The sequence below is a fragment of the Microchirus variegatus genome (assembly GCF_963457635.1).
Source record: "Microchirus variegatus genome assembly, chromosome: 19".
In the NCBI taxonomy this organism is placed as follows: Eukaryota; Metazoa; Chordata; class Actinopteri; order Pleuronectiformes; family Soleidae; genus Microchirus; species Microchirus variegatus.
Window position 1 is genome coordinate 2,810,711 of NC_139820.1, and position 14,209 is coordinate 2,824,919.

Below are 14,209 nucleotides of genomic sequence, written 5' to 3' on the forward strand. Positions count from 1 at the left end.
ACTTGACAAAAACGTCCTACTATACTATGTAGTACGTCATACTATACTAGGTAGTCCAAAATGTGACCATTTTTTGAAAAATAAATTTGGTCCAAAATTGGACAAAAACGACATACTATACTATGTCGTCCAAAATCTGACAATTTTTTTGAAAATCATTTATTTGGTCCAAAACTTGACAAAAACGGCCTACTATACTATGTAGTAAGTCATACTATACTAGGTAGTCCAAAATGTGACAATTTTTTGAAAAATAAATTTGGTCCAAAATTGGACAAAAACGACATACTATACTATGTCGTCCAAAATCTGACAATTTTTTTGAAAATCATTTTTTTGGTCCAAAACTTGACAAAAACGTCCTACTATACTATGTAGTACGTCATACTATACTAGGTAGTCCAAAATGTGACCATTTTTTGAAGAAAAAATTTGGTCCAAAATTGGACAAAAACGACATACTATACTATGTCGTCCAAAATATGACAATTTTTTTGAAAATCATTTATTCAGGTCCAAAACTTGACAAAAACGTCCTACAATACTATGTAGTACGTCATACTATACTAGGTAGTCCAAAATGTGACCATTTTTTGAAAAATAAATTTGGTCCAAAATTGGACAAAAACGACATACAATACTATGTCGTCCAAAATCTGACAATTTTTTTGAAAATCATTTATTTGGTCCAAAACTTGACAAAAACGGCCTACTATACTATGTAGTAAGTCATACTATACTAGGTAGTCCAAAATGTGACAATTTTTTGAAAAATAAATTTGGTCCAAAATTGGACAAAAACGACATACTATACTATGTCGTCCAAAATCTGACAATTTTTTTGAAAATCATTTTTTTGGTCCAAAACTTGACAAAAACGTCCTACTATACTATGTAGTACGTCATACTATACTAGGTAGTCCAAAATGTGACCATTTTTTGAAGAAAAAATTTGGTCCAAAATTGGACAAAAACGACATACTATACTATGTCGTCCAAAATATGACAATTTTTTTGAAAATCATTTTTTTGGTCCAAAACTTGACAAAAACGTCATACTATACTATGTAGTACGTCATACTATACTAGGTCATCCGAAATGTGACCATTTTTTGAAAAATAAATTTGGTCCAAAATTGGACAAAAACGACATACTATACTATGTCGTCCAAAATCTGACAATTTTTTTGAAAATCATTTATTTGGTCCAAAACTTGACAAAAACGTCCTACTATACTATGTAGTACGTCATACTATACTAGGTAGTCCAAAATGTGACCATTTTTTGAAAAATAAATTTGGTCCAAAATTGGACAAAAACGACATACTATACTATGTCGTCCAAAATCTGACAATTTTTTTGAAAATCATTTATTTGGTCCAAAACTTGACAAAAACGTCATACTATACTATGTAGTAAGTCATACTATACTAGGTAGTCCAAAATGTGACAATTTTTTGAAAAATAAATTTGGTCCAAAATTGGACAAAAACGACATACTATACTATGTCGTCCAAAATCTGAAATTTTTTTTGAAAAACATTTTTTTGGTCCAAAACTTGACAAAAACGTCCTACTATACTATGTAGTACGTCATACTATACTAGGTAGTCCAAAATGTGACCATTTTTTGAAATAAAAATTTGGTCCAAAATTTGACAAAAACGACATACTATACTATGTCGTCCAAAATCTGACAATTTTTTTGAAAATCATTTATTTGGTCCAAAACTTGACAAAAACGTCCTACTATACTATGTAGTACGTCATACTATACTAGGTAGTCCAAAATGTGACCATTTTTTGAAGAAAAAATTTGGTCCAAAATTGGACAAAAACGACATACAATACTATGTCGTCCAAAATCTGACAATTTTTTTGAAAAACATTTTTTTGGTCCAAAACTTGACAAAAACGTCCTACTATACTATGTAGTACGTCATACTATACTACGTAGTCCAAAATGTGACCATTTTTTGAAATAAAAATTTGGTCCAAAATTGGACAAAAACGACATACTATACTATGTTGTCCAAAATCTGACAATTTTTTGAAAAAAAAGTTTTTTGGTCCAAAACTTGACAAAAACGTCATACTATACTATGTAGTAAGTCATACTATACTAGGTCATCTGAAATGTGACCATTTTTTGAAAAATAAATTTGGTCCAAAATTGGACAAAAACGACATACTATACTATGTCGTCCAAAATCTGACAATTTTTTTGAAAAACATTTTTTTGGTCCAAAACTTGACAAAAACGTCCTACTATACTATGTAGTACTTCATACTATACTATGTCGTCCAAAATCTGACAATTTTTTTGAAAATCATTTATTTGGTCCAAAACTTGACAAAAACGTCCTACTATACTATGTAGTACGTCATACTATACTAGGTAGTCCAAAATGTGACCATTTTTTGAAGAAAAAATTTGGTCCAAAATTGGACAAAAACGACATACAATACTATGTCGTCCAAAATCTGACAATTTTTTTGAAAAACATTTTTTTGGTCCAAAACTTGACAAAAACGTCCTACTATACTATGTAGTACGTCATACTATACTACGTAGTCCAAAATGTGACCATTTTTTGAAATAAAAATTTGGTCCAAAATTGGACAAAAACGACATACTATACTATGTTGTCCAAAATCTGACAATTTTTTTGAAAAAAAAGTTTTTTGGTCCAAAACTTGACAAAAACGTCATACTATACTATGTAGTACGTCATACTATACTAGGTCATCTGAAATGTGACCATTTTTTGAAAAATAAATTTGGTCCAAAATTGGACAAAAACGACATACTATACTATGTCGTCCAAAATCTGACAATTTTTTTGAAAAACATTTTTTTGGTCCAAAACTTGACAAAAACGTCCTACTATACTATGTAGTACGTCATACTATACTAGGTAGTCCAAAATGTGACCATTTTTTGAAACAAAAATTTGGTCCAAAATTGGACAAAAACGACATACTATACTATGTCGTCCAAAATCTGACAATTTTTTTGAAAATCATTTATTTGGTCCAAAACTTGACAAAAACGTCCTACTATACTATGTAGTACGTCATACTATACTAGGTAGTCCAAAATGTGACCATTTTTTGAAGAAAAAATTTGGTCCAAAACTTGACAAAAACGGCCTACTATACTATGTAGTACGTCATACTATACTAGGTAGTCCAAAATGTGACCATTTTTTGAAAAATAAATTTGGTCCAAAATTGGACAAAAACGACATACTATACTATGTCGTCCAAAATCTGACAATTTTTTTGAAAATCATTTATTTGGTCCAAAACTTGACAAAAACGTCATACTATACTATGTAGTAAGTCATACTATACTAGGTAGTCCAAAATGTGACAATTTTTTGAAAAATAAATTTGGTCCAAAATTGGACAAAAACGACATACTATACTATGTCGTCCAAAATCTGACAATTTTTTTGAAAATCATTTTTTTGGTCCAAAACTTGACAAAAACGTCCTACTATACTATGTAGTACGTCATACTATACTAGGTAGTCCAAAATGTGACCATTTTTTGAAATAAAAATTTGGTCCAAAATTGGACAAAAACGACATACTATACTATGTCGTCCAAAATATGACAATTTTTTTGAAAATCATTTATTTGGTCCAAAACTTGACAAAAACGTCCTACTATACTATGTAGTACGTCATACTATACTAGGTAGTCCAAAATGTGACCATTTTTTGAAGAAAAAATTTGGTCCAAAATTGGACAAAAACGACATACAATACTATGTTGTCCAAAATCTGACAATTTTTTTGAAAATCATTTATTTGGTCCAAAACTTGACAAAAACTTCCTACTATACTATGTAGTACGTCATACTATACTAGGTAGTCCAAAATGTGACAATTTTTTGAAAAATAAATTTGGTCCAAAATTGGACAAAAACGACATACTATACTATGTCGTCCAAAATCTGACAATTTTTTTGAAAATCATTTATTTGGTCCAAAACTTGACAAAAACGTCATACTATACTATGTAGTAAGTCATACTATACTAGGTAGTCCAAAATGTGACCATTTTTTGAAGAAAAAATTTGGTCCAAAATTGGACAAAAACGACATACTATACTATGTCGTCCAAAATATGACAATTTTTTTGAAAATCATTTTTTTGGTCCAAAACTTGACAAAAACGTCATACTATACTATGTAGTACGTCATACTATACTAGGTCATCCGAAATGTGACCATTTTTTGAAAAATAAATTTGGTCCAAAATTGGACAAAAACGACATACTATACTATGTCGTCCAAAATCTGACAATTTTTTTGAAAATCATTTATTTGGTCCAAAACTTGACAAAAACGTCCTACTATACTATGTAGTACGTCATACTATACTAGGTAGTCCAAAATGTGACCATTTTTTGAAGAAAAAATTTGGTCCAAAATTGGACAAAAACGACATACAATACTATGTTGTCCAAAATCTGACAATTTTTTTGAAAATCATTTATTTGGTCCAAAACTTGACAAAAACGTCCTACTATACTATGTAGTACGTCATACTATACTAGGTAGTCCAAAATGTGACCATTTTTTGAAAAATAAATTTGGTCCAAAATTGGACAAAAACGACATACTATACTATGTCGTCCAAAATCTGACAATTTTTTTGAAAATCATTTATTTGGTCCAAAACTTGACAAAAACGTCATACTATACTATGTAGTAAGTCATACTATACTAGGTAGTCCAAAATGTGACCATTTTTTGAAAAATAAATTTGGTCCAAAATTGGACAAAAACGACATACTATACTATGTCGTCCAAAATCTGACAATTTTTTTGAAAATCATTTTTTTGGTCCAAAACTTGACAAAAACGTCCTACTATACTATGTAGTACGTCATACTATACTAGGTAGTCCAAAATGTGACCATTTTTTGAAATAAAAATTTGGTCCAAAATTGGACAAAAACGACATACTATACTATGTCGTCCAAAATATGACAATTTTTTTGAAAATCATTTATTTGGTCCAAAACTTGACAAAAACGTCCTACTATACTATGTAGTACGTCATACTATACTAGGTAGTCCAAAATGTGACCATTTTTTGAAGAAAAAATTTGGTCCAAAATTGGACAAAAACGACATACAATACTATGTTGTCCAAAATCTGACAATTTTTTTGAAAATCATTTATTTGGTCCAAAACTTGACAAAAACGTCCTACTATACTATGTAGTACGTCATACTATACTAGGTAGTCCAAAATGTGACCATTTTTTGAAGAAAAAATTTGGTCCAAAATTGGACAAAAACGACATACTATACTATGTCGTCCAAAATCTGACAATTTTTTTGAAAATCATTTATTTGGTCCAAAACTTGACAAAAACGTCATACTATACTATGTAGTACGTCATACTATACTAGGTAGTCCAAAATGTGACCATTTTTTGAAAAATAAATTTGGTCCAAAATTGGACAAAAACGACATACTATACTATGTCGTCCAAAATCTGACAATTTTTTTGAAAATCATTTATTTGGTCCAAAACTTGACAAAAACGTCATACTATACTATGTAGTAAGTCATACTATACTAGGTAGTCCAAAATGTGACAATTTTTTGAAAAATAAATTTGGTCCAAAATTGGACAAAAACGACATACTATACTATGTCGTCCAAAATCTGACAATTTTTTTGAAAATCATTTTTTTGGTCCAAAACTTGACAAAAACGTCCTACTATACTATGTAGTACGTCATACTATACTAGGTAGTCCAAAATGTGACCATTTTTTGAAATAAAAATTTGGTCCAAAATTGGACAAAAACGACATACTATACTATGTCATCCAAAATATGACAATTTTTTTGAAAATCATTTATTTGGTCCAAAACTTGACAAAAACGTCCTACTATACTATGTAGTACGTCATACTATACTAGGTAGTCCAAAATGTGACCATTTTTTGAAGAAAAAATTTGGTCCAAAATTGGACAAAAACGACATACTATACTATGTCGTCCAAAATCTGACAATTTTTTTGAAAATCATTTTTTTGGTCCAAAACTTGACAAAAACGTCCTACTATACTATGTAGTACGTCATACTATACTAGGTAGTCCAAAATGTGACCATTTTTTGAAATAAAAATTTGGTCCAAAATTGGACAAAAACGACATACTATACTATGTCGTCCAAAATATGACAATTTTTTTGAAAATCATTTATTTGGTCCAAAACTTGACAAAAACGTCCTACTATACTATGTAGTACGTCATACTATACTAGGTAGTCCAAAATGTGACCATTTTTTGAAGAAAAAATTTGGTCCAAAATTGGACAAAAACGACATACAATACTATGTTGTCCAAAATCTGACAATTTTTTTGAAAATCATTTATTTGGTCCAAAACTTGACAAAAACGTCCTACTATACTATGTAGTACGTCATACTATACTAGGTAGTCCAAAATGTGACCATTTTTTGAAGAAAAAATTTGGTCCAAAATTGGACAAAAACGACATACTATACTATGTCGTCCAAAATCTGACAATTTTTTTGAAAATCATTTATTTGGTCCAAAACTTGACAAAAACGTCATACTATACTATGTAGTACGTCATACTATACTAGGTAGTCCAAAATGTGACCATTTTTTGAAAAATAAATTTGGTCCAAAATTGGACAAAAACGACATACTATACTATGTCGTCCAAAATCTGACAATTTTTTTGAAAATCATTTATTTGGTCCAAAACTTGACAAAAACGTCATACTATACTATGTAGTAAGTCATACTATACTAGGTAGTCCAAAATGTGACAATTTTTTGAAAAATAAATTTGGTCCAAAATTGGACAAAAACGACATACTATACTATGTCGTCCAAAATCTGACAATTTTTTTGAAAATCATTTTTTTGGTCCAAAACTTGACAAAAACGTCCTACTATACTATGTAGTACGTCATACTATACTAGGTAGTCCAAAATGTGACCATTTTTTGAAATAAAAATTTGGTCCAAAATTGGACAAAAACGACATACTATACTATGTCGTCCAAAATATGACAATTTTTTTGAAAATCATTTATTTGGTCCAAAACTTGACAAAAACGTCCTACTATACTATGTAGTACGTCATACTATACTAGGTAGTCCAAAATGTGACCATTTTTTGAAGAAAAAATTTGGTCCAAAATTGGACAAAAACGACATACTATACTATGTCGTCCAAAATATGACAATTTTTTTGAAAATCATTTTTTTGGTCCAAAACTTGACAAAAACGTCATACTATACTATGTAGTACGTCATACTATACTAGGTCATCCGAAATGTGACCATTTTTTGAAAAATAAATTTGGTCCAAAATTGGACAAAAACGGCATACTATACTATGTCGTCCAAAATCTGACAATTTTTTTGAAAATCATTTATTTGGTCCAAAACTTGACAAAAACGTCATACTATACTATGTAGTAAGTCATACTATACTAGGTCATCTGAAATGTGACCATTTTTTGAAAAATAAATTTGGTCCAAAATTGGACAAAAACGACATACTATACTATGTCGTCCAAAATCTGACAATTTTTTTGAAAATCATTTTTTTGGTCCAAAACTTGACAAAAACGGCCTACTATACTATGTAGAACGTCATACTATACTAGGTAGTCCAAAATGTGACCATTTTTTGAAATAAAAATTTGGTCCAAAATTGGACAAAAACGACATACTATACTATGTCGTCCAAAATCTGACAATTTTTTTGAAAATCATTTTTGTGGTCCAAAACTTGACAAAAACGTCATACTTTACTATGTAGTACGTCATACTATACTAGGTTGTCCAAAATGTGACCATTTTCTGAAGAAAAAATTTGGTCCAAAATTGGACAAAAACGACATACTATACTATGTCGTCCAAAATCTGACAATTTTTTTGAAAATCATTTATTTGGTCCAAAACTTGACAAAAACGTCCTACTATACTATGTAGTACGTCATACTATACTAGGTAGTCCAAAATGTGACCATTTTTTGAAGAAAAAATTTGGTCCAAAATTGGACAAAAACGACATACAATACTATGTTGTCCAAAATCTGACAATTTTTTTGAAAATCATTTATTTGGTCCAAAACTTGACAAAAACGTCCTACTATACTATGTAGTACGTCATACTATACTAGGTAGTCCAAAATGTGACCATTTTTTGAAAAATAAATTTGGTCCAAAATTGGACAAAAACGACATACTATACTATGTCGTCCAAAATCTGACAATTTTTTTGAAAATCATTTATTTGGTCCAAAACTTGACAAAAACGTCATACTATACTATGTAGTAAGTCATACTATACTAGGTAGTCCAAAATGTGACAATTTTTTGAAAAATAAATTTGGTCCAAAATTGGACAAAAACGACATACTATACTATGTCGTCCAAAATCTGACAATTTTTTTGAAAATCATTTTTTTGGTCCAAAACTTGACAAAAACGTCCTACTATACTATGTAGTACGTCATACTATACTAGGTAGTCCAAAATGTGACCATTTTTTGAAATAAAAATTTGGTCCAAAATTGGACAAAAACGACATACTATACTATGTCGTCCAAAATCTGACAATTTTTTTGAAAATCATTTATTTGGTCCAAAACTTGACAAAAACGTCCTACTATACTATGTAGTACGTCATACTATACTAGGTAGTCCAAAATGTGACCATTTTTTGAAGAAAAAATTTGGTCCAAAATTGGACAAAAACGACATACTATACTATGTCGTCCAAAATCTGACAATTTTTTTGAAAATCATTTTTGTGGTCCAAAACTTGACAAAAACGTCATACTTTACTATGTAGTACGTCATACTATACTAGGTTGTCCAAAATGTGACCATTTTCTGAAGAAAAAATTTGGTCCAAAATTGGACAAAAACGACATACTATACTATGTCGTCCAAAATCTGACAATTTTTTTGAAAATCATTTTTGTGGTCCAAAACTTGACAAAAACGTCATACTTTACTATGTAGTACGTCATACTATACTAGGTTGTCCAAAATGTGACCATTTTCTGAAGAAAAAATTTGGTCCAAAATTGGACAAAAACGACATACTATACTATGTCGTCCAAAATCTGACAATTTTTTTGAAAATCATTTATTTGGTCCAAAACTTGACAAAAACGTCCTACTATACTATGTAGTACGTCATACTATACTAGGTAGTCCAAAATGTGACCATTTTTTGAAAAATAAATTTGGTCCAAAATTGGACAAAAACGACATACTATACTATGTCGTCCAAAATCTGACAATTTTTTTGAAAATCATTTTTTTGGTCCAAAACTTGACAAAAACGTCCTACTATACTATGTAGTACGTCATACTATACTAGGTAGTCCAAAATGTGACCATTTTTTGAAATAAAAATTTGGTCCAAAATTGGACAAAAACGACATACTATACTATGTCGTCCAAAATATGACAATTTTTTTGAAAATCATTTATTTGGTCCAAAACTTGACAAAAACGTCCTACTATACTATGTAGTACGTCATACTATACTAGGTAGTCCAAAATGTGACCATTTTTTGAAGAAAAAATTTGGTCCAAAATTGGACAAAAACGACATACTATACTATGTTGTCCAAAATCTGACAATTTTTTTGAAAATCATTAATTTGGTCCAAAACTTGACAAAAACGTCCTACTATACTATGTAGTACGTCATACTATACTAGGTAGTCCAAAATGTGACCATTTTTTGAAGAAAAAATTTGGTCCAAAATTGGACAAAAACGACATACTATACTATGTCGTCCAAAATCTGACAATTTTTTTGAAAATCATTTATTTGGTCCAAAACTTGACAAAAACGTCATACTATACTATGTAGTACGTCATACTATACTAGGTAGTCCAAAATGTGACCATTTTTTGAAAAATAAATTTGGTCCAAAATTGGACAAAAACGACATACTATACTATGTCGTCCAAAATCTGACAATTTTTTTGAAAATCATTTATTTGGTCCAAAACTTGACAAAAACGTCATACTATACTATGTAGTAAGTCATACTATACTAGGTAGTCCAAAATGTGACAATTTTTTGAAAAATAAATTTGGTCCAAAATTGGACAAAAACGACATACTATACTATGTCGTCCAAAATCTGACAATTTTTTTGAAAATCATTTTTTTGGTCCAAAACTTGACAAAAACGTCCTACTATACTATGTAGTACGTCATACTATACTAGGTAGTCCAAAATGTGACCATTTTTTGAAATAAAAATTTGGTCCAAAATTGGACAAAAACGACATACTATACTATGTCGTCCAAAATATGACAATTTTTTTGAAAATCATTTATTTGGTCCAAAACTTGACAAAAACGTCCTACTATACTATGTAGTACGTCATACTATACTAGGTAGTCCAAAATGTGACCATTTTTTGAAGAAAAAATTTGGTCCAAAATTGGACAAAAACGACATACTATACTATGTCGTCCAAAATCTGACAATTTTTTTGAAAATCATTTATTTGGTCCAAAACTTGACAAAAACGTCATACTATACTATGTAGTAAGTCATACTATACTAGGTAGTCCAAAATGTGACAATTTTTTGAAAAATAAATTTGGTCCAAAATTGGACAAAAACGACATACTATACTATGTCGTCCAAAATCTGACAATTTTTTTGAAAATCATTTTTTTGGTCCAAAACTTGACAAAAACGTCCTACTATACTATGTAGTACGTCATACTATACTAGGTAGTCCAAAATGTGACCATTTTTTGAAATAAAAATTTGGTCCAAAATTGGACAAAAACGACATACTATACTATGTCGTCCAAAATATGACAATTTTTTTGAAAATCATTTATTTGGTCCAAAACTTGACAAAAACGTCCTACTATACTATGTAGTACGTCATACTATACTAGGTAGTCCAAAATGTGACCATTTTTTGAAGAAAAAATTTGGTCCAAAATTGGACAAAAACGACATACTATACTATGTTGTCCAAAATCTGACAATTTTTTTGAAAATCATTTATTTGGTCCAAAACTTGACAAAAACGTCCTACTATACTATGTAGTACGTCATACTATACTAGGTAGTCCAAAATGTGACCATTTTTTGAAGAAAAAATTTGGTCCAAAATTGGACAAAAACGACATACTATACTATGTCGTCCAAAATCTGACAATTTTTTTGAAAATCATTTATTTGGTCCAAAACTTGACAAAAACGTCATACTATACTATGTAGTAAGTCATACTATACTAGGTAGTCCAAAATGTGACAATTTTTTGAAGAAAAATGTTAGGTCTAAAATTGGACAAAAACGACATACTTTACTATGTCGTCCAAAATCTGACAATTTTTTTGAAAATCATTTATTTGGTCCAAAACTTGACAAAAACGTCCTACTATACTATTTAGTACGTCATACTATACTAGGTAGTCCAAAATGTGACCATTTTTTGAAGAAAAAATTTGGTCCAAAATTGGACAAAAACGACATACAATACTATGTTGTCCAAAATCTGACAATTTTTTTGAAAATCATTTATTTGGTCCAAAACTTGACAAAAACGTCCTACTATACTATGTAGTACGTCATACTATACTAGGTAGTCCAAAATGTGACCATTTTTTGAAAAATAAATTTGGTCCAAAATTGGACAAAAACGACATACTATACTATGTCGTCCAAAATCTGACAATTTTTTTGAAAATCATTTATTTGGTCCAAAACTTGACAAAAACGTCATACTATACTATGTAGTAAGTCATACTATACTAGGTAGTCCAAAATGTGACAATTTTTTGAAAAATAAATTTGGTCCAAAATTGGACAAAAACGACATACTATACTATGTCGTCCAAAATCTGACAATTTTTTTGAAAATCATTTTTTTGGTCCAAAACTTGACAAAAACGTCCTACTATACTATGTTGTCCAAAATCTGACAATTTTTTTGAAAATCATTTATTTGGTCCAAAACTTGACAAAAACGTCATACTATACTATGTAGTAAGTCATACTATACTAGGTAGTCCAAAATGTGACCATTTTTTGAAATAAAAATTTGGTCCAAAATTGGACAAAAACGACATACTATACTATGTCGTCCAAAATCTGACAATTTTTTGGAAAAACATTTTTTTGGTCCAAAACCTGACAAAAACGTCATACTATACTATGTAGTACATCATACTATACGAGGTAGTCCAAAATGTGACCATTTTTTGAAATACAAATTTGGTCCAAAATTGGACAAAAACGACATACTATACTATGTCGTCCAAAATATGACAATTTTTTTGAAAATCATTTTTTTGGTCCAAAACTTGACAAAAACGTCATACTATACTATGTAGTACGTCATACTATACTAGGTCATCTGAAATGTGACCATTTTTTGAAAAATAAATTTGGTCCAAAATTGGACAAAAACAACATACTATACTATGTCGTCCAAAATCTGACAATTTTTTTGAAAAACATTTTTTTGGTCCAAAACTTGACAAAAACGTCCTACTATACTATGTAGTACGTCATACTATACTAGGTAGTCCAAAATGTGACAATTTTTTGAAGAAAAATATTTGGTCTAAAATTGGACAAAAACGACATACTTTACTATGTCGTCCAAAATCTGACAATTTTTTTGAAAATCATTTTTTTGGTCCAAAACTTGACAAAAACGTCATACTATACTATGTAGTACGTTATACTATACGAGGTAGTCCAAAATGTGACCATTTTTTGAAATAAAAATTTGGTCCAAAATTGGACAAAAACGACATACTATATACTATGTCGTCCAAAATCTGACAATTTTTTTGAAAAACACTTTTTCGGTCCAAAACGTGACAAAAACGTCCTACTATACTATGTAGTACGTCATACTATAGTAGGTAGTCCAAAATGTGACCATTTTTTGAAATAAAAATTTGGTCCAAAATTGGACAAAAACGACATACTATACTATGTCGTCCAAAATCTGACAATTTTTTTGAAAAAAATTTTTTGGTCCAAAACCTGACAAAAACGTCATACTATACTATGAAGTACGTCATACTATACTAGGTAGTCCAAAATGTGACCATTTTTTGAAATAAAAACTTGGTCCAAAATTGGACAAAAACGACATACTATACTATGTCGTCCAAAATCTGACAATTTTTTTGAAAAACATTTTTTTGGTCCAAAACCTGACAAAAACGTCATACTATACTATGTAGTACGTCATACTATACTAGGTCATCTGAAATGTGACCATTTTTTGAAAAATAAATTTGGTCCAAAATTGGACAAAAACGACATACTATACTATGTCGTCCAAAATCTGACAATTTTTTTGAAAATCATTTTTGTGGTCCAAAACTTGACAAAAACGTCATACTATACTATGAAGTACGTCATACTATACTAGGTAGTCCAAAATGTGACCATTTTTTGAAAAATAAATTTGGTCCAAAATTGGACAAAAACGACATACTATATACTATGTCGTTCAAAATCTGACAATTTTTTTGAAAAACATTTTTTTGGTCCAAAACTTGACAAAAACGTCCTACTATACTATGTAGTACGTCATACTATACTAGGTAGTCCAAAATGTGACCATTTTTTGAAGAAAAAATTTGGTCCAAAATTGGACAAAAACGACATACTATATACTATGTTGTCCAAAATCTGACAATTTTTTTGAAAAACTTTTTTTGGTCCAAAACTTGACAAAAACGTCCTACTATACTATGTAGTACGTCATACTATACTAGGTAGTCCAAAATGTGACCATTTTTTGAAATAAAAATTTGGTCCAAAATTGGACAAAAACGACATACTATACTATGTCGTCCAAAATCTGACAATTTTTTTGATAAACATTTTTTTGGTCCAAAACTTGACAAAAACGTCCTACTATACTATGTAGTACGTCATACTATACTAGGAAGTCCAAAATGTGACCATTTTTTGAAGAAAAAATTTTGTCAAAATTGGACAAAAACAACATACTTTATACTATGTCGTCCAAAATCTGACAATTATTTTGAAAAACATTTTTTTGGTCCAAAACTTGACATAAACGTCAACTATACTATGTAGTACGTCATACTATACTAGGTAGTCCAAAATGTGACCATTTTTTGAAGAAAAAATTTG